The 22,595-nt window shown below is 33.5% G+C and overlaps 1 long non-coding RNA gene across 2 annotated transcripts in view; it reads left to right on the top strand.

The window, feature by feature from the left end:
• Nucleotides 1-22,595, top strand: part of LOC125964975 (uncharacterized) — a 34,719-nt gene that overhangs the window by 5,338 nt on the left and 6,786 nt on the right. The window contains exon 1 of one of the 2 annotated variants that reach the window (XR_007478363.1): nt 17,728-18,047. The exons of the other annotated variant lie outside the window; for it this stretch is intronic. This is a non-coding gene — a long non-coding RNA (uncharacterized LOC125964975). Of the gene's footprint in view, nt 1-17,727; nt 18,048-22,595 lie in introns of those variants that run through there. 2 annotated transcript variants of the gene reach the window in all.

Below are 22,595 nucleotides of genomic sequence, written 5' to 3'. Positions count from 1 at the left end.
GGTATTTTAAAGAAGCTACAAATAATCTAATGACACAAAAATGTATTAACTGATAAAAGCTTTATTTGTATAATGTTAAAATAACATTGAGCAAGTACACAAAATAACCTGTACATCCTTCCTCTTAATCCAAAAATTATAGGGATGCTTGATAACTCTAGTCTTCACTGTATCTTTACGGTCTTCAAACTACAGTTAATTTACCAATGGAGATTTTTAAATCTTAATAAGTCAGAAAGAATAACTCAAACTGAAAATGAGAAAGAGAGAGAGAGAAGAAATTATCAAAGATAATTATGCACTTTTAAAAACTCAAATCCTAGCAAAGGTAAACATGTACAAATAAAGTTAAAGTTTATAGGGTACAATTTACCAGTGTTAGCAACTCAGTTTGCCCCTTAGAATATGGTACAGATTTATATAGAGAATACCTAATTTACTATTTTCCTAGTTGAAACCATCTAATGCCATTTATATTTCACCTCACTAAACACTCTCCCAGAAGAGACTCAAAAACTCTAAAAGAGTAAAGTAACAGAATTCTATTTTTCATAAAAAGAGAAGTGTAAAGCAACATATATATCAATGTACATAATCATATGTAGTAAATAATGAGATTCAAATGTAGAAATCTTATTGGAATACCCCTTTCAAAATTCACATAGAATCAGACAGCAGAACTTCGAAGACTCTCAGATGGAAGAGCTCACTCTCAGTCTTTACATTTTACTATGTATATTTTCAGTTTTCTGTACACACATATATTAATATATTACTCCAATAGGCTCTGTATATTACTACAGAATTTAACACATATAAAGTGTCATTTTTATAAGTATTTAATACTCTAGTGCTGACTGTATTTTAATTTAAACAAAACATGAATACTAGAAGTATAAAATTGGACCACTTAAGTCCAAGGGCTTAATATTTTAGCTTTTTAAAACCTTTTCCCCAGAGTTAAATTTGTATTAAGTTATAGTTTACATACTATAAACTATAAATAGTTAAATTGTATAATTTGATGCATTTTGACTCTATATATATGCCCAACAAATAACCACTAAAATCAGGATAATGAATATATTCAATATACATATACAACTTACAAAAACTGACTAATACTGATATTTTACTACTTCAAGTGAAATATACAAAACTCACCAACACTTAGGTTCCTTTACTCTCGTTTTATATGATTGTCATAAATATTTTCTCTACATATACTGAGACACCATATGATGTAATATAATAAATTTTACTTCTAACCATCACATATAATATGAAAGAAGAGAAGACTAGTGAACACCCTTTATTCTGCTCCACTTCTTTATTCAAAAATTTATTTAATGATGTTTAGCATTTATTCTCTTTTTTATTGAAGTAAACCATTTATTTTGTTATAGGCTTGGGTTTTGACTCACCTCCTAGAGAAATGGTAATAAAAACAAAAATAAACAAATGAGACCTAATGAAACTTAAAAGCTTTTGCACAGCAAAGGAAACCAAAAACAAGACCAAAAGACAGCCCTCAGAATGGGAGAAAATATTTGCAAACAAAGCAACTGACAAAGGATTAATCTCCAAAATTTACAAGCAGCTCATGCAGCTCATTATCAAAAAAACAAATAACCCAATCCAAAAATGGGCAGAAGACCTAAACAGACATTTCTCCCAAGAAGATATACCGATTGCCAAGAAACGCATGAAAGAATGCTCAACATCACTAATCATTAGAGAAATGCAAATCAAAATTACAATGAGGTATCACCTCACACCAGTCAGAATGGCCATCATCAAAAAATCTACAAACAATAAATCCTGGAGAGGGTGTGGAGAAAAGGGAACCCTCTTGCACTGTTGGTGGGAATGTAAATTGATACAGCCACTATGGAGAACAGTATGGAGGTTCCTTAAAAATTAAAAATAGAACACAGTCATCCCACTACTGGGCATATACCCTGAGAAAACCATAATTCAAAAAGAGTCATGTACCATAATGTTCATTGCAGCTCTATTTACAATAGCCAGGACATGGAAAAAACCTGAGTGTCCATTGACAGATGAATGGATAAAGAAGATGTGGCATGTATATACAATGGAATATTACTTAGCCATAAAAAGAAATGAAGTTGAGTAATTTGCATTGAGGTGCATGTACCTAGAGTCTATCAATCATACAGAGTGAAGTAAGTCAGAAAGAGAAAAAGAAATACCATATGCTAACACATATATATGGAATCTAAAAAAAAAAAAAAGTTATGAAAGACCTAGGGGCAGGACAGAAATAAAGACACAGACATAGAGAATGGACTTGAGGACACAGGGAGGGGGAAGGGTAAGCTGGGACGAAGTGAGAGAGTGGCATGGACTTATATATACTACCAAATGTAAAATAGCTAGCTAGCGGGAAGCAGCCACGTAGCACAGGGAGATCAGCTCAGTGCTTTGTGTCCACCTAGAGGGGTGGGATAGGGAGAGTGGGAGGGAGACGCAAGAGGGATGAGATATGGGGATATATGTATATGAATAGCTGATTCAGTTTGTTATAAAGCAGAACCTAACACACCATTGTAAAGAAATTATCCTCCAATAAATATGTTTAAAAAATATGCTTGGGCCTGTCTGGTGGCGCAGTGGTTGAGAGTCCGCCTGCTAATGCAGGGGACGTGGGTTCGTGCCCCGGTCCGGGAAGCTCCCACATGCCGTGGAGCGGCTGGGCCCGTGAGCCATGGTCGCTGAGCCTGCGCGTCCGGAGCCTGTGCTCCGCAACGGGAGAGGCCACAACAGTGAGAGGCCCGCGTACCGCAAAAAAAAAAAAAAAGCTTATATTTGGTTTAAAAATTGCCCTAATTTTTTCTTCTTCTTCCAATATTATTATACTTGCTTTCCTTTCAAATAGAATTCTTTTGTCTGCCAGAAACAGAAATTCAGTGTTGGTCCAAGAGATCAACAGTGCTGTCAAAGACCAAACTCTTTCTTTGTCTCTATTCAGCCATCTTCTGTGTTGACCCCATCCTATCACTGATTCCTCATGTGGTTATATCATGACAGCTGAAAGCAAGAGAGACGTCAATACTTATTACTCATTTCAAGTAAAAGAGAGAAAAACAGAGTTAATTTTGCTCCCTGTTGCTTTGTTTTTAAATAGTAAATGTTTCCTTATCAAAGGAAACTAACTTTTCAGCTAGACTCTGAACCACTCAGTGTCAAAGAAAATGGAAATATGATTGGCTTAGACTATTTGTCCCTACTTGAGATCTCTGGATCTGTGGTCAATGTCCCAATTTGCAGGAAAAAGGGGAATGCCTGGAATTCCCATTGAGGATCCAGTTTCAAATGTGCTTTTCACCTTCTTTCCTTTATTAAAAACACATTATTTTGATTGCCTACTATGTTCTAATATTTTGAGGGGCACTGAAATTTTTTCTGTCATGTACTAGTATCTTGAGTTGTGAATCAGCTCCTTTTTATTGTTCTTTGTGTCATTTAACCATAGAAAATAATTTCAAAATAAAATCCAAAGAGAGAAAAAATTATATATGTATATAAGGCTATATATTTTATATTAATTATGCTTTTTATTTATTTTATGCTTAAAACATATCAATACATTCTACTTTTCTTAAATGTTTACCTAAATCAGACTGGAAAATTATTTATCTTAATTATGTAAATTCATTAGTACTGCCTATTCCTAGTTTCTAGAAGGAAAACATTTATGATTATAAATTCTTGTTTTTGCAAGCAATACTGTATCACGATAGCTTTAATGGAAGGAAAAACATGCAGTTTTCAGATTAATACTAGAAAGAAATTGCTGGCTGAGGAGGGGGAGTTAGCAGAATGGTCTCATTAGAGATGAAGTAAATTTAATTAGTAGGTCGGTCTTGTAGTGGAATAATTATGGGAGGAAACAATGTTTCTTCCTAGTTGAACTCTTGTTCTGCCCAAACCCTCCAAGGTTACATTAACCTAGAGCTGTCAAAAAGTCCTGCATTATAGCTTAAACAGGCTTAAATAAATTATTTTTCAAGAACAGGCATTTCATAGAAAACCAGAGTATTCCATAGATAGCTCTTCCCCTTGTTCTCTGAGAGAAGAGAAGAGAGAAGACAATAAAATACCTTGAAATGATAAAAATAAAATCATGTGGATAAGCAAATTTAGTATTATTTTATCACTGAATTAATCAATCTGAATGTTTAATATAAAATATCAGTGACTAAAAACATTGCAATAAATATTTAGGAAGAATGCAATATAATGAAGAGAGCATTTAATAAGATATTAAGCATCTAATAAGATATTAATTAAGATATTAAGAAAATGATAATAGAACTAACAAATATGCTGCGTTTTAGATTTCACATAAGAAATCTGGCTATATTTTTTTCAAACTGAAATAAATACAATTTAATAGTATTAAAGATATATACACATTAACATAAAGATAAATAATACTGGGCATTTTAAAATCACAGTTAATTTTTAAATATAGCAAATTTAAATATAATCATTTGATGTACATTTGTTATGACTCTAGGAAACATAAAAATGGACAAGAAATTAATTTTTATGCTACATATGATTTTTTAGCTTATTACAACTTTTTTGTAAAATAAATAGTTTATAAACATGTGAATATTATTTTATATAATTTCCTATAATTATGCTCTAAACATAACTTAAATGAGGTGAAGATTTTCATTGTTTACAAATATAAATATACATCAGACATAAGCTTGGCAACTTATATTTACAGTTTAATTATCTGGGCTATTTTTTCGTATTGTTCACATTCTAAAATGTTTTTCTTGAGCTTTTCTGTTTTTGATATTGTTTAATTACCTTTTTTTTAATAAGGATGCATCATAACATTGTTCATTAAAATAAGATATCTTGGGAACCAAATATCAAGATAGAACCTACTTTCTTACTAATTGTCCCTTGATACTTAGGAGGAAAGAAAATCAAATTATCTGCAGAAAATAATATCTATTAAGAAAAAAAAGCTACTGGGGCTTCCCTGGTGGCGCAGTGGTTGAGAGTCCACCTGCCGATGCAGGGGACACAGGTTCGTGCCCTGGTCTGGGAAGATCCCACATGCCGCGGAGCAGCTAGGCCTGTGAGCCATGGCCACTGAGCCTGCATGTCCAGAGCCTGTGCTCCGCCAATAGAAGAGGCCACATAGTGAGAGGCCTGCGTACAGCAAAAGAAACAAAACAAAACAAAAAGCTACTGTATCTTTTAAACTTTTTATATAACAATCAAAATTACATAATCAAACAAATTCTTAAAATTATTAAAATCCCATCCTGCTTCCCATCCTGGGGCTAGTTACAGACTCCCTCACATAATATTCATACATTAATTGTTTGTGTTCTGTCTACTCAGAGAAACTGAAGGCAATTACTTTGTCAAAACCAGCATGTTACTTTGCCTCAGGTGAGATGATAGGCTCAAGCAACACCTCAACTGGGATGCTGAGCAAAGGACCCAACTATCCTATATCTAGACTCTCATTCCATGGAAACTATGAGATAATAAATTCATTACATAGCAACAGAAAACTAATACAGCTGACTGTAACATAAAGAATACCTGAGTTATAATCTTTTCTCTCTTGTAGGAGAATCTGGTTCATTGACAAGTATGGAGTACCTAGATTTAAAGAATTCTATACATGTTTTTGCCTTGTTCCCAAGACGTATATTTTAAGTTAATCCCTTTCCAGTCTACTGATTTTGTGGGAAGTGATTCTGGATCCACTCTAATTCAAGAATTTGCTATAGTTGACATTCTGTAATTTATGTATCTGCATAGCAGAAAGATGTCATAGATTGAAAGGTGAAAAAATATACACACACATATATATACATATATACATATGCATGTACATTCATCCCTCAGTACCTCAGGGGATTGGTTCCAGGACCCCCCACTTCCCAAGTATACTAAAATCCGCAGATACTCAAGTCCCTTATATAAAATGGCATAGTACAATCAGCCCTGAGTATCCATGGGTTTCACATCCGTGGATATGGAGGACTTACTCTATAATTATTGAAAAAAATCCCCATATAAGTGGACCCACACAGTTCAAACCTACGTTGTTTAAGGATCAACTGTATTTATAAACCCATATAAACACATACACATTATACAATATATAAATTTATGCATATATATTTAGGCACATATATTTTATATCTGTATATGTGTGTGTGCTTGATTGTTTAATTTGAGTGAACATTTAGTTTCCAGAGAACTATGTGGTTTAGTTTTTCTTAAAGGTGGCATATGAGTGGTAGCTTTTTAGTCTACTCTGAAATTCTAAAAAATTATCATAGTTATAAAAGTTTCTGCATAATTTGACCACATTTATTATTTTTCCTTGGCAAAAGAATAATAGCAATTTAAAAAATTATTTAGAAAGGCTTACTCTGGGGAGGAAGTATTCTCCTTTCATTTTCCAAATATGGAATGAAATGAGAGTTTAGCAAGCTAGCAATTTTGGAGTATGATTCAGTTGACTCTTACTGAGTTCCAGTATGACATCTAATCACATCCAAGGTCTAATCATATAGCAGGTCCATCATCAACATAACATGCTTGCTGACAAAAACTTATTAAATTAAAATATAATTTATTTTCCTCATGGTGGTTATAGAAAAACTATGCAGAAAGGAAATGTTTTTTTTAATTAAAGATGTTAAAGAGGAACAAGTTGTGATAATTTTTAATAAGAGAATATGATTAATCAATACCTTGTAATAAAAAATAACTGCTAAATTAGTGACTTTTCATACTCTGTACGATTAAAATATAATTAAGATAGATCATAAAAACACAATATTTCATGGGTTAAAGTTGTGCTTTGTCAACCTAAAAGACAAACAAACACTAAATTGTTGATACATTCCCTTTACCTCTGTGCTCTATGGATTAAATCCAGATTTTTTATTTTACAATTTATAGGTATAAGTAGAGCAGACTTCTGAAAATCAACTGGAATAACCCGAGTGTTCACTACTCCAGCTCATGTCGATGTTTTTTGCTGTCAGTATTCTCTAGCTTACTCTTTTACACTCACTTAGAGATTTAGAGAAACATTTCCTGAACATTCTACGCAAAATAACAGCTCCCCATTACCACTTTATCACCTTACTCATCTTTTCTCTTTTTGTAAAACATGTATCACTGCTTGTCCTTATAGCCTTTACTTTTTTGTTATTATGCTTATTGTCTCTGTTCCTCAACACAACACTGCAGGTGTTATAACACCAAGGGCAAAACACTACAATTGAAAGCTTAGTTATTCCATAGTATAAACATACCACATAGTTTTATTAACTTAGTTATTCATTGAATAGGCATATATCTTTAAATACTGAAGGAATAAAAAAAATTGTATTAATTCACAGAAAACACCAGACAGTAAATCAGGATTCTATACCAAGAGAAAATATCTTCTTTACAAAAAGCAAAAAAAAAAGACTTTTTTCAACATAAAAATTGGAGAGAATCTATGGTCAGCAGACTACAAAAATGTTAAAGGAAGTCCTTCAGGGAGAAGGAAATGATACTCAAGAGAAGTTTGGGTCTATAATAGTAAATGAGGAGTGCTGAAAATGGTAAATGAATGATTAAATACAAAGTACTTTTTCTTATTTTTCAACACTTCAAAAGTGAATTGAAAATAACAACAATGAAAAACAACAATTCATTTTAGGGTTTATAACCTATGTAGAAGTGAAATGTATGGCAGCAACGGCACAAAGACTGGGAAAGTGAAGATGGAAAGATACTGTGGTCAGCTTCTTCCACTAAATGAGGATGGGTATAAAATCATTTGAAGTTGTACTGTGACCACTTACAGGTTAATAATGTGAATCTCTGTACTTCTAAACTAAAGTGATTGTCTTCTAAACTCAAAGATTTGTCTTTGTCCTTTTACTTGAAGGAAAATTTGTCTAGATGTAATACTCTTGGCTCCCATGACCTTTCCTTAAGTATCTTGCCACTGTCGTTCAACTGCTTTCTGACAAGAAATACGGCTCTTGAGAAGTTTGAGGCCAACTTGACTTTTAGTATTTTTAAATAGATACCCAAACTATTGTTTATCTTTACTGAAGTTATTTAGACTTTAAAAATTGTTTTATAAATTTTACCAGTTCCTTTACAAATCATTCTTTTTTCTACCATCATATATTGTTGTCTGTTTGCTTTATGAGTCTTTGTGTGTGTGTGTGTGTGTGTGTGTGTGTGTGTGTATGTGTGCATTCTTTATGTTGCTCTTTCAAGGCTACACTAGCTTCATTAACTTTTTTATTCTCTAGCAATATTAGGCAATTTTTAAAAATCTCTATATGTCTTGCAAAAACTTTCTTATTTTTTATTGTGGTTTTAACAAAGGACTTAAAAAAAAGAAGGCTCTTTGCATTTTCTTGAGCTTTTCCTGGACCCAACTTCTACTCATTTTTATGAATTGTATCTCATCGGTGATCTATGAGATCTGCAGCCTTTGAGATCACAGATTACTTCAAAGCAACTTTCCCTGCCTCTACCAGCAATTCTGCTTTGGTCAGTCATTCTTGCTCACAGCAGTTGCTTCTCAAGAAATATGTTGAAGATTTATGAGATTTGCTTGCACTGATCACCTCAAAAGTTTCAAATCTTCCCTGTAGCACTTTCATGGTTTCCTTTGTGACCTGTCTTGGCTCTCACATATATCAGCTTCATGGTCCTAAAAGGAAATATATGGCACACTCATACTAGGAAATTTCATTGTGTATTCTTTACAGTGAGAATATTCACAAGGTATGAGGATGGTTCAAACTACAAGGAATGGTGCAGGAATCCACAATAAGTTACAGTGGAAGAGCTTTTATTCATCTGATAGCAGAGGAATTCTAAATATCCCAGTCAAGAAAGGGTATAGGGAGGAAGTGGCTAGCATAATCTGGAAAGAGATGTGAATAGAGAAAGTTGTATTGAAAGAAGTAATGGCATCCATGTGAGGGACCCACACAGATGAAATATCTCCCTGGGACAAAAACATAAATAAATAAAATAAATATATTTACATCAATATAATTCCTCCCCTTGATTTCCTGCCAGGACTGTGTATTACTTATATGAGCCAAAAGCCAAGATGCTCAGCTTCCCAGGGCAGAAGTAGGATAAGAATGATGGAGAATGGACTCAGAGCCACAAATGGAAGATCAGGCAAAGTGCACCACTTTGCTCTCTCAGCTTTTCATTTTTGTCCTTCCTTCAGGTAAAAGTTTGTGTCTGCATTTTAGAGTACCCACAAAGTACAACCATCTGCTAGTAAAGGTATCATCATGGGCACTATCAATTTGTTGGGGAGAAACAGGGAGAAAAAATACATAATATAAAATATATAGCTGCTGTAGTCCTGGGCTTCCTAGCTGGTCATAAAGTATAAGTTAGTAAAAATAGACACCTTTATGTGTCTAAATAAAGATAGACACTAATCATATCATTCATCTCTTACCCTTTTATACATCACAGATATATTGGGTTCTTGGCCAGGTGAAATAACTCAAAGTGTTATCCCTGCAGAACTTGAGTTATTGATGACCATTTTTTAGTAGAAACAACAGTTTCTCATTGACCACAATTATTACGAAAGATAGATCTAGGAAGAATCCTTCTTATTTCCAAATAGTCTTCTCGTCCCCTGCTAGGTATCAACAACAAAATTTTCCCTAGTAATCAGGATCAACCAACATTGTAGGTTCCCTGATGATTTGTTATTTAACCTAAATGATGAATGTCAAATTATGAGGGCATCTTTCAGTTTCCAATTCACTGGAACCATTTTTGAGTTCCCTGTTGGAAGCAGACTTCCCTTGGGCACAATGACCTACAAGCACAAGTTCAAGATCATAGAACCAGAGACAAACATTCTTCAAATACATTATTAGGAATAATAATGAGAGAAGCCACTCCTATCTCTGCTGTTGGTTTCAGGATTTATATTTCGGACTATGAGGGAGACTGCATCATATATTGACTGCTGATTTTAAGCAAATGTCTCATTCAATAGGCTGAGATCCCAATGCAATAGGTTCATATAAATCACCTGTTACATAACTGAGCCTTCTGAAGGTCATTATGCTGTTCCTCCAAGCCAAGTGTTTCCAACTGATGGAACACACGAAAAAAACAGTGAATTCCATGCAGGGTGTATACTGCTACACTTCCTCTACCATAACTCTTCTGGTAATCAGTTTTATGTGGCATACCATGGTGATGAATACAGTATTCTATAAATCTATGAGTAATAGTTCTGGCAAAAGAGCTATATGCAAAAATGGCAATTCTATACCCAAAACATAAGTCTGTCTCTATGAAAATGATTGTTGCCATAATAGAAGTGTTCTAATGTAATTAATCTGCCATGATGATATCATTTTATACTCTATGGGAATGGTGACATGGTGAAGTGTTATTTGATATTTCTACAGAGATAACCTTCATTCATTCAGAAGTCAAGAAATCTATGATTAAATACATCTTAATCTTTTATCCATCTGTCAGATGGTCTTCCTCTTTCAGTCCATATCCTAATCAATGGCATTTCAATCTACTTAAATACTTGAGCTAGAAGTCTTAGAAACACTCTTAGCTCATTCTTCTACTTTACCATCTATGTTCTCTCAGTAATCAAGTTTTAAAAATTCTATTCAAAATTCCACACAAATATGCGTTTTCGTCTTCATTCTCTATATCACAGCCCATCCCAGAAACTTTCCTAATACTCTTTGCACCACAAGAATAGTCTCCTCTGTGTCTACCCTGTTTCCAGTCCCTTCCCTCTCCACACTGCCCTCAAACATATTTCTAAAAATACAAATATATCACTTATTTTCTTTTTAATTAATTCAGTCTTCCTTAGGGGTCATCATGGCATACAAAACCCATTAAAATCTGTCCTCACCCTACCTTTCCTTCACTCCTTATCATCTATTTGTCCCCACCCCATAGGTTTTATGTTCTAACCTCAATGCACTACAATATTTCGTGTTTAAGACTATAAAGATAATATATAATATACTTCTGGCATTCTGTTCTATGCATTATAATTTTTATTATACTTCAGAACAAATGCAGTCATGTGTATATAAATGTAATTTGAAGGTAAAGTAAAATAATAGATTCAAAAATAATAGATTTATTTAATCTGCAAGGATTAAATAAGGATCAGCAATTTTCCATCAAACAAGGAGCCTCAAGAGCATTTCATGGTTTTCTTAAATTTGGCAAAATAATGTTATGAAAGTCATCTTCCTACCTGAATACTTGTTTTCTCTCATTTAGTCAATTACTGTTTGCTCCTTGAATGTTTGAATATCTATATTCTCACAAATAAAAAGGCACAAAGATTATAAATTGAGGTATTAACTTTCACATAAAATGTATGGATGTTTACTTTTTTTTTAACAAACAATTTAATGCAACAACAGTTTTTATAGTCTGTGTACCAGGTATAAATTGATCTTTTGGGAGGTACATAACAATGTCAATTAACAAAGTATATATTGTCTACTATTTATTTTCTCACATAACATACACAACATGACATTTAGTATCCAGTCACCTTGTATAAAGGGTTTTGTTTTGTCTGGTCTTGCTTTGCTTTCCATTGATTAGATGGGTATGGAAGCAGAACTTCTTTGTCACTTCAGAGGAAACTGTCTGGATAGCAATGGAGTGTATCATAAATCAATTCTACCAGGAGAACGGCTCACAACCAAAGTCAATATCATGGTATAAAATGCCTATAACAGGAATCAAAATGCACTTGCTTCATCAAGGAACTTTAAAGTTTTAAAAATGTGTGCAATAAGTCTTTAAATTAATTATTATTATAAATCTATATTTAACAAGGTATATAAATGCTAAACATATTTTATGAAAGTGGGAAATACTGAATAAGATAATTGATTGTAGTCTTAAAAGTTTTTTACAGTATAAGATGTATAAGCATGCCTAAACAGAAATTCTGTTAAGTCAAATCTGAATTATTCAGGATCCCATGCTCCATTAATAGGTCCTATGGATTTTTTAAATTCTATAAACTACTGTGAATTCTGTTTAGTAGATACTGAACAAATTTTGTGCATGATATATACATATATATAGCTATATATATATACATATATAACTTTTCACACAGATCCCTTATTTTATTTGTATCCCTGAATTATTTGATTTCTCTACAAAATCTAAAATTAAAAAAAACACTGCCATTCTACTTTGTTGTGATTATTTACATTTTAAAAATATCTTACAAATATTGCAAGGAGAAACATTGGCTATGCAAGAGAAATAAAATTGAAATTATCTAGTAATATATCCTTAAACTGAAAAGAAGTTCCCATTTCTAAAGCATTATTATTATTATTCAGTGATTACAATATTTTGTTACACAGAAGAGAAGTGAAGGTCATAATCTTAGAGAGCAAATTTTGATTGTTATAATTACTATAATGATTAAGTAATATGTATTTTTGGAGTGCAGTACAATACATTCAAAGGGTTAAGTAAAAAGAGTTGAAAGATTAGTAGAGACAATAAGAAGACTTTCTGTCCATTTTCTTTTGTGTGTGCTTTTCTTATAAAATAATTTACTTATTTCTTGGTTGCTTGTCTTTCAATAGATGTTAGGCAACCCATTTTAGTGCTCAATATTTCTTAATGCTAAGACAGGGCTTGTTTATAAATGTTTAAGATAGTTCTACTGCAATAGAATAGCACTGATTGCCAAGAGCTTGCAATAACTCATGGTGAAGTTGTTCAAATTAAGAAGATTTTTTCTACTACGAGTGTTATGTCTGTGCCTCTTGCTTCTGTTCCGTCTACTTTTAATACTACTATTGGTACTTATTATTACTGTTATTATTGATACTATTGTTGTTGTCATCATTATAGACAAGTAGCTTTGAATAGTTTATTGAACAAGGTTTTCTTTTTTCAATTTTAGGTAAACAATTTTTTAGGATAAATATGTCCCAAATGGGCACACACCCAAGATGCAGCAAACTGGAGCCTGGGCATATGGGGTCACAGTATGAGCACAGGGAAAGAGGGTGGGGCTGGACACAGTATAACTGACCGAATTCATGGTGCAGCGACAAGCTTCAACCCGGCAGTTCCTGCCCCAACTCTACTATGTGCCCCTGGGCACTTAAAAAACAATGGAATAAACAGCTTAAGAGGGACAAAACTGAAACAAGAAAAAAAAAATCCCATCCTCTCCTTTGCCTAGGAGATTGTTTCATAGAAAAAGATATAAAGGAAAAACATTTTAAACAATTGCATTTTTATAATGATTCGAAGAGTACGGTTTAAGTTTGTTTGTCTCTTTTAAATGAATGCTTAACACTACAAATAATTCCTTCAAATATTTAAAGGAGATGTAAGCATCTTTACATTTCCTAACTTGTGATGAACTTACTACTTCATTGTCAAAGTCACTTGATACATGTCTTTAACTTTCTATAAACTCTAATGATAACACTTTCTGTAAGCAAATTGTGTTGGGTGATAAATCAGACTGGTCAGAAAATCCAGTCATAGAAATTAAACACTCTTAGAATATGAAATGAAATACCCTATTGTAGGTAGGGAGGGCAGAATTTTAGTACCAATAGCTAGGAAATTGAGGTTATTTATACATTTCTGTTATTTTGTTTTGTTTTACTTTATATTGGAATGAGTGAGAAGAGGGGTTGGATGTTGAGATTGGGGGGAAGGTAACCATGGGTTCAACTCTGAGGTGTTAGAAATTATAGAGGCTGAGAAAGTGAAACAAGGGCATACACCATTTGAAGCAAGTTTGTAAAAGATTATTATACAGGATTCAAAATGTTTAAGACTTGGAAGGAGGACTCTTGAATTTAGAGCAGCCTAGACAAAAAGTATCAGAGTGGTGAAGTTCCTTCATCATATGTATAATCTCATTTAGTTCTGATAACAGTCTATTACATTTAAGAGCTCAGCTGCTGAAGGTGGACGGCCTCAGTTTAAATCCTTGTTCTGACATTTAAGAAGTGCATGCATGTCCAAAGTGCATTTTCTCTGCCTCAATATTTTCATCTTTAAAGTGGGGATGATGATAATATCCATATCAAAAGGAGTCTTGAATATTAAACACTTTTAAACAGTGTCTGGCACATTGTATTATGTAACTATTAGCTACTAATAGAACAACCTTATGAAATATGTAATAGCTTTATCCTCAATTTATAAATGAGGACAGTCTTCAGGGAATTAGCCTTTAAAATGAAACCCAAACTACTACTCCTAGTAGACTAGAACTTTCAAAACCCTGCATATATTTTCAACTGGTCTCTTTTTGTTGCCCTCTTAGTTGCTATTTTCTAGTCACTTTGGTTTTTATGTTCTTCACAGAGCCTAACCCTTCTCTTGCCCTGGTTCCTCAGACCAGAATGCTTTCTCCCCAGTTCTTCTCATATTTGCCTTCTTCTCATCCACCAGGTCTCAGTTTATGTTGACCCCTCTATCCAAAGTAGTTTTCACCCTTATCCCCATTGCAAAGCCCTCCCTCTTCAACACCACACAAAAATCCCTCCACAGCAGCATTGCTGGAGGCTTACCAGGAGAAGCAAGGCGGAAGAGTCACGGTTCGCAAGCCAACGCCCTTGTCAAGAAAGAATATTATCAGGATCACACTCTGTGAAATGCCAGAGAAAAATTGATATCAGCATTTAAAATGTTTCAAAGCTACCATGTGTCTCCCTACTACTCATCAATTTTTCTATAGTCTTTAATTGAAACGTGATGGAATTTTACATGTATATCTGTTACATATGTCTTATTTTTCATGAAAGAAGATATAAAATATCCCAGGTTTGTAAAAGATGAATTTTTTTAATACTCATAAGTGCAAAGCAAATAGAAAATTCTATTGTAAATGACTCTAGTAGAAAACAGAAGGAATCATAACCAGTGATATAGTCTAGGAAATATTTCAAATAAATCCATACAAATCCATCTGACATCTTGAAAATAAACTGCATTGTCCCAAGCAAAAATAAAATTATTTTTACACATCTCTATTCACTTAACTAAAACTATAATCCCCTTGAAAAACTTCCTTATTTTTCAACACTTTATTTATTATGTCATGATTAATTAAAATATAAGATACAGAAACAAGCACTCTCTCTTGATCTCATTCAAAGTAATCATTAGGGTCAATTTAGGCAAGAAAACACATCTATATTTTTGTAAGGGTGAAAAGAGTAAAATAATTTTCCTAACCCTTTTTTTGAGAAATCAAGGAAACCTATGCAAGGACAAAATATGTAAGAAATATGTTGTGAGAGCACATAATATGTACTTTCAATGAATGGTATATAGTATTCTTGACTGTATATACAGGGACTTAGAAAAAAGACAGAGTGGAATAATTTGAAAGATAGAAAATAACCAATTAAATGGCCTGGAACAATTCTTATGCTCAATCCACTCACTGAGTTTATACCCAAAAGGGAGCTTGAAATTAGATATGCTTGTTCCCTTCGGCTCAGAACTCCTTGGCCCAGAATTGGATAGGTATATCCTAATGCTGAATGTGATTCTAGGATTGAAGGAAAATTTGTATTCAATATAGAGCCCCCCAATGTAAGTCAACTACTTCATCTGTTGCAAAACAAAAGAAAAGAGCTATCTCTTCCAATGTTAGAAGAAAACTTTGGTGAGTTACAGCCAAGTGTATGAGAAAAAGTATGTAGATCTTCAACTGGTGACTTTCTAAGAAAGTTTGAGGGATAATTTGGCATTAGGTGATTTATACATTGATTTTTAGACTAAAGATTTCCAAGGATAATTTTGCCTTAAATATTTGATTGTCTAGAGAAATTTTGCCTTTAAGTCCTGACTTTTCAAAAAAAGTCAAGTCCACAGTATTTAGAAAGAAGAGCAACTCTATAAAATTACAACAACTATAATCATTATTTCATTTTAATGAATCCTTGCTAAACAAGCTTGTAGAGTAAGTGCTATAAATCTGCTCAGAACCTCAAGTTATTGAAGGAAAACTAAAGCATATTTCATTTCACTTGATTACCTTTATTTAGTTGTCTTACTTGAGCCTATATTTCTGGTGACAATTTTTAGGCCTGTGTTATATTATTGTATTCCAGTGTCCTTAATATTTGACTTTGTTCATTGCCCAAACCTTTTCCCCTTATTTTTTCATGTGTTTATATTTCACATTTACATATGTTTACATACTCTAAAGAAAAAGTAAGCAACGTATTTCAAATGTAATTATTTCAGTGTATCAACACATAGCTCTGCTAACACAGATTTCTGTAGTATGTGCATTTTTTCAAATAAAGTTCATCCTGGCTATTCACCATTATCCATATTCTTCTATGAAATTGACCAGTGATATATTTTGTAGCCCTTATGCTATTTTAGCAATACATAAATATATTCTATAGCTACTATAATGATTATGACGGGGTAGTCTGATATTCCGTCAGACTACCCAAAGGATCAGGTTGACCTGTGGGTCATAAAGAATTGAACTGACTACAGATGTGACAGTAAAAATTAGTTCACTAGCCTACGTTATTGTTGATTACAGTAGTTTTCATTTTGGCTTGTTCAAGAATATCAATAACATAAACATAATGATAAATTCTGGAGCAACTTAAAGCTCATTATACTGTACAATATAAATAAAATAGCATTTAATATCATTCAAATATTTGATGACAAATAATTTAGTATATTCTTTGATTAAGTATATTTTCTAGCTTAGAAAGAATTCAGATAAGAAATACATTTTTGTGTAACAGATAAAAAATAAACAATCCTGTATTTTCAGCCAAATATTAAATTGTGCTATCATAATTTGAACACTTACTTTTGTTTACTGTATTCATTAACTTAATGACTAAAAGGAGTTAATAAAATCAAACATGTATTTTTCCCTATCTGATATAATTCATCGCGTATTATATATAAAATAAAATAGATACTATGCTCATGTTATAAAATTAAAATATTAATTTTAATATTTTTAAATGGATGCTTCCAGCAGCATCTTAAAGTTACTTGTCTTAAAATATCAACATTGAATTACTTTTCACTTGATTCCATTACTAGATAACAGCTAAGCAACTTTACAGGGGAACAAATAAAAACTACAGGAAACTGGAAGTGATTGAAGCCCAGCATTTTTCTAGTGTAGACTTCTAAAGTGTGGAATCTAAATCCTGAGGCAGGCCTCACTGTGCTCCATCTGATAACAGACCAGTCACTGCTTCAATTATTTTTATTACACGTCCTTAGATCTATTAAAATGCACTTCATCAAAATATAGTAGTCTTTTCTAGTTCTTTATGGCAGAAACATGTTTTAAAAATCTGCATAAGATAACACACTTTGGAATATCACCATTGTATATAACTCGTAAAAGAATAAAGCAACATTCAATTTGCCAACAAAATGAATTCGGGAAAAATAAGTTGGGAGAAAATTTTATATGTCATTATTTTAAGACTTTGATCAGTTATTCTTTCTTATTTTGACTCTTCAAAAGAAAATGCTAAGAATCAGTGCATTATTAATAAGATTAAAAAAAACTTCCATGGGTTTATTTACTCTGAGTAATCAATTATATTACCTCTGAATATAATACAGGGTTGGAAACTTCAATAATTATATGCTGTCCTCATGCCTCAGGCATAGAAGGATAGTAATGGTGTAACCTGGAGACATTTTAAGGCTGTTTTTGTTGATTCTACTTGAAGATTGGCCCATTACTTTTGGCATGCATTTCAACATTCTACCATTGTCTTACAATTTTCTGGTGTTCATTTGTCACACTGACAGAAACCAGTTTAAAATTTAAATCCATATCCCTCCTGAATCTCCTAAAAGAGTTTGCAGACCAAAGCCTGTGCAATGACTGATGATGCTTCTGTCAGGTGCCAGAAGATCCAGCAGAACTGCTCAACAAGTTTCTTAACAAGGTAAACAGTAAGGCAGATTACAGAAAAACAAATGACGTATCATAAGGTTGCTTCCACAGCATTTTTCATATTTGTCCCCTAAAGTCATTTCTACAAATAAAGCATTTCAAAAGTAGTAGGTATTCCTACAAATATATTGGTATTTAATTCTCTCTGAGCTCATTCAGTTTATTATTTGTAAAGAAAAGGGCACACAATTGAAACATAGGGTAAAAAATTCTTAAAAAATACACTTTAACTTGATTAAACTACTTTTCTGTCTCAAAGATATAAATTGATAGGATTTGATTTTGCACTAATTCTACTATGAATTTATTCATCATTATGATCCAGTTTCTATTGTTTGCAAATTTCCAACATCCAGACTACTGCTCATTAAAATGCTCTTCCTTTAAATCAGTGTCTCTCTAAATCTGAGCCAGGGAGGATTATTGTTGTATCTCAACACTAGCCATGGTAAAATGTGTATTATTCTAAGAGCCTTTTATTTTTCCTAGTGCATATTTAAATCTACAATAAAAATCACAAAAAGCATACCATTAAAAGAACTATATTAATGATTTTATCCAGACACATGAAGTTCTTGTGTTCACTCCTTTCTTCTATGGCAGAATATGTGCATTCCCAGGCTAAATCATTTGTCATAGGCATTTTACCTGGTCTATGTGGTCTATAGCTTGAAAAATATGACAGCTTGTTGATTTTATCTGCTTAGCCATTTGTATATTACCTTATATGAAAAATTAAACTTACTACTTACTAGTATGTGTTCATCTCTGTTACATTTGTCTGTTCAACAAAGTATAACCACTAGACAAGAAATTAAGGGCTTGGCTTCCTGAGCACGGCTATCAGCTTCTGATATGACATGCAGTATGTATCATACCTTAAGTTGTAATGTACCAAGAGAGTTCTAATGACAGGCTTATGCAATAACATGAGTATAATTGTTTTATTTTTTATAAAATAAATTATAAAATTAAATTAGTTCAAGGTTCTGGATATTTTTGCTTTTGAATTATTATAACAAAATATTAGCTGTATAATCTTAGATAACTTAAATTTTTTTTAAAGTTTCAACGCCTATAATTCACATGAAATGGCATCTAAAGGAGGTAAATACTGTAGGAGTCTGTGTTTACATATTATGACCCACGTGTTACAGAAAAGAGGAACAGCAAATGATTCCTGAAAGCATTTTGGGGAATAACACTTAAGAGGAACAATTGGTCATTAATTAATATTGGAAGCACATTTTCTATTCATCCATTAAATGCATTAAAATTGCACAGGAAAAGAGACATGATTAAAATTGCAATTATATTGATTCACTTAACTTGAATATACAACTAATTCACAGAGGTAGCAAATGCCCGTATATAATATTCCTAATGGAATGAGGTTGAGCTGTGTGGAATTTAGTTTTTAAGACAAAAAGATATACTCTGGAACACACACTCAAAACATATTACAAAGATTGCAGAAGACAAGTGGCTGTGAAGTTTTGATGCCACCTATAACAGTTAACGTTCCTAAAAATAATGACACAGCTAGAAATGCATGACTTCATAAGAAAAGCTTGTCATACTTGTCTATGAGACTAAGTTACCACCAGAAAAATATCATCATTAAGTGAATAAGACCAGGGATAAACTAGCTGTTCTAATGGAAAGAATATAAACCTAATTGCATTTGCCATACCCATGATCAATGCAGCCCAGTGTTCTGGTAGTGACACTCTATAGTGTATTGTACCTTTCTCCTTGACTCTTCTATCAATTCAGACATAACATTTCCTAATGAGTTTTCTACTCCCACCTAATCTAACATTCTCTTTGACCTTAATTATACTTAAAGGTTTAAAAAAAATTTTTCCCACCACTTAAGTATTGGTGATTTCAATTTTTCGTTATACTCACACTTCCAAACTCAGGCATCAACTCTTCCCTTCAACTGTCTCCTGCTTTAAATACCTCCTTTTTATTACCTTCACTGCTACTCTGGCTCATAAATGTATCATCTCATACCTGGATTATTGCAATAATCTCTACTGTATTTTCCCAGTCTCCTGTTTCTCTACATTAATATTTCGAACCAATTGCTACAGAAATAATCAGCATAAATTATCACTGTGGACACACTCTTGCTCAATTTTTTTTTTTTTTTGCGGTACGCGGGCCTCTCACTGTTGTGGCCTCTCCCGCTGCGGAGCACAGGCTCCGGATGCGCAGGCTCAGCGGCCATGGCTCAAGGGCCCCAGCCGCTCCGCGGCATGTGGGATCCTCCCGGACCGGGGCACGAACGCGTGTCCCCTGCATCGGCAGGCAGACTCTCAACCACTGCGCCACCAGGGAAGCCCTTGCTCAAAAAATTTTGGTGGTCTCCCTTAATGACAGAATATGGTTTAAACACTTAGACAAACACTTAAGGATCTCCATATAAGAACTTTTGTGTATTGTGTAATGCAAAAATTATATTCCTAAGTAATAAAAACCAGTGGGTAAAAACAGAAACTGAGATCAGGCAAGGTTAAACTAAGGAACCTATGGCACCACAAATTATTGAGCTGTTAATTTAGTTATGTCCTCATATTTGTAGTCTCCAATGTTGAATTATTGTGAGATGTTGACTGATATCTTTTCTGAATCATTTAAGATTATTGAAAAAATTATGCTAGGTACCCAGGATAATAGGAGGGAAGAGAATGTCGTTAATTTAAGGGAAATAGTTTGGAATAAGGGAGTGGTGTCTTGAAGTTTAGATTCCATATTACTAAATATCAGTGGAAGCACCCCATGTTTATGTTGGGGAAAAAATGCTCCATGAGTGTCTGTTTATATCTGCAAGGTCAGAGCTTTCAGAGCAAAGAACACTGGTACTGGGTTTAAAAGGAATGCAAAGTATCTTCTACGCTGATCCATTTGCTTACTTTTTAAGGATGATGAATCCTGAGTCAATTGTTTACATTTCAGGCTAGTGAAAAAGAGCTAGAGAACTTCTTCCCACCTCTCAGCCCCAGGGGATTTATTTATATTCCAGAGCAAAGGTCTCCCTCCCTCTATTCCCAGAGGGAGAATTGTCAGTTGTCCCAACTGCCTATATAAGCTCCAGGTTTCAAATCCAGGATCCCTCTCTTTTGATGCAACCCTACATGCACAGGGGACATTCTGCTCTCAGTACATTGCCCTGTGGAGAATGTGGGCATGGGAAACCAATGCGGCGAAGATTGCTCTGTGAATAAATATAAAGTCTGCTCTTTGATCCAGAGTATGGTGTTCCTGTTAATATATATGAATATAGATAAATATATATAGAGATACACACACTCACACACTCTGTGTGTATATATACACACACATATATACACGTATCTCATACATACATATATATATATGTATCCATATATAAGAATGTGTATATATTCATATATGGGTGCATCCATGTATATGTATATATGTGTGTATGCATATATGTGCATATAATACTGCAGCAGGCTGTCATATTAATAGGGTAGCTCCTAAGATTCTGCATAGTTTCAGGCTTAACGGTTGGTATCAAGAACTGTCTGAGGAAAGAAAAAAATTGCAGGCCCTGAAATATAGAAAGAATACAACAGAGGCTACTGGAAGAATCAATTAAGGAAGTAAATGTGAATTCTTGACCCATAACTAGGAAGTTCTCCAATATTTGGTTAACTAATTAAGGCCCTGTGGCTACTAGAGTTGCTAGTTTTGAAAAAAGATGAAGTTTTAAATTTCCTTTAGATGGATTATGGTTAAGGTTGAAGGTACTTTGAATTGAATTGAAGTTTTCACAGTGAAGTTTGTATACTCATACTTCCTATAGACGCTTCCTGGTCTTAGTGCCACTCCTGAAGGTGGTGGATTGTAGCCCATCTGTGGTGGCTAAATGAGTTGAGTGAAATAAGTATAAGAGGTAGTGAGGAAGGAGGATAGGGAAGGAATACAAGCAAAACACTTTAGTGTTCATATTCAAAAGTAAATGGGTAACTGTGGCTCTTATGTGAATCCTAAAATAATAGTGCTGTTATATTTTAAGCAAGTTCTAGGTTGAATTATGCATCCACACCTCCTATTGTGGTTCTGTCCTTGATGTGACTGAACACAAACTCAGGAACATTACTGGAACCACAAAAAGAAAGCACTCTAGGAATAGATGTAACAAAGAGACTAATGAAAGAGATATGAGACAGATGTACATATGCTATGATATTTTAAACATTATGACTGCGTAAAGGTCTAGCCCCCATTATGTTCTCATTCAGAGCAGAATCTTGCTGGATTGCTTTGACTAACCTTGGAGAGGACAGAAGTGTGCCTGATAGAGAGAAAACTGACTAATGTCATCCACCTTTTACAGGTTGTCAGGGTAGCTTGAGCGACTGAGAGCCAGTACTGATTTGGAGAAAACTGTGTGACAACACATATGACTTTCATATAGCTAACAGGGGAACAAATGAAATAAATTACAATAAACAAGAAATGAATGACCTCTTAATGTCACTTCTAGCAATTATCTATTTCTTTT

Source organism: Orcinus orca, chromosome 7, assembly GCF_937001465.1.
Source record: "Orcinus orca chromosome 7, mOrcOrc1.1, whole genome shotgun sequence".
NCBI classification, from domain to species: Eukaryota; Metazoa; Chordata; class Mammalia; order Artiodactyla; family Delphinidae; genus Orcinus; species Orcinus orca.
This window is presented reverse-complemented; position numbering and strand designations above follow the sequence as displayed.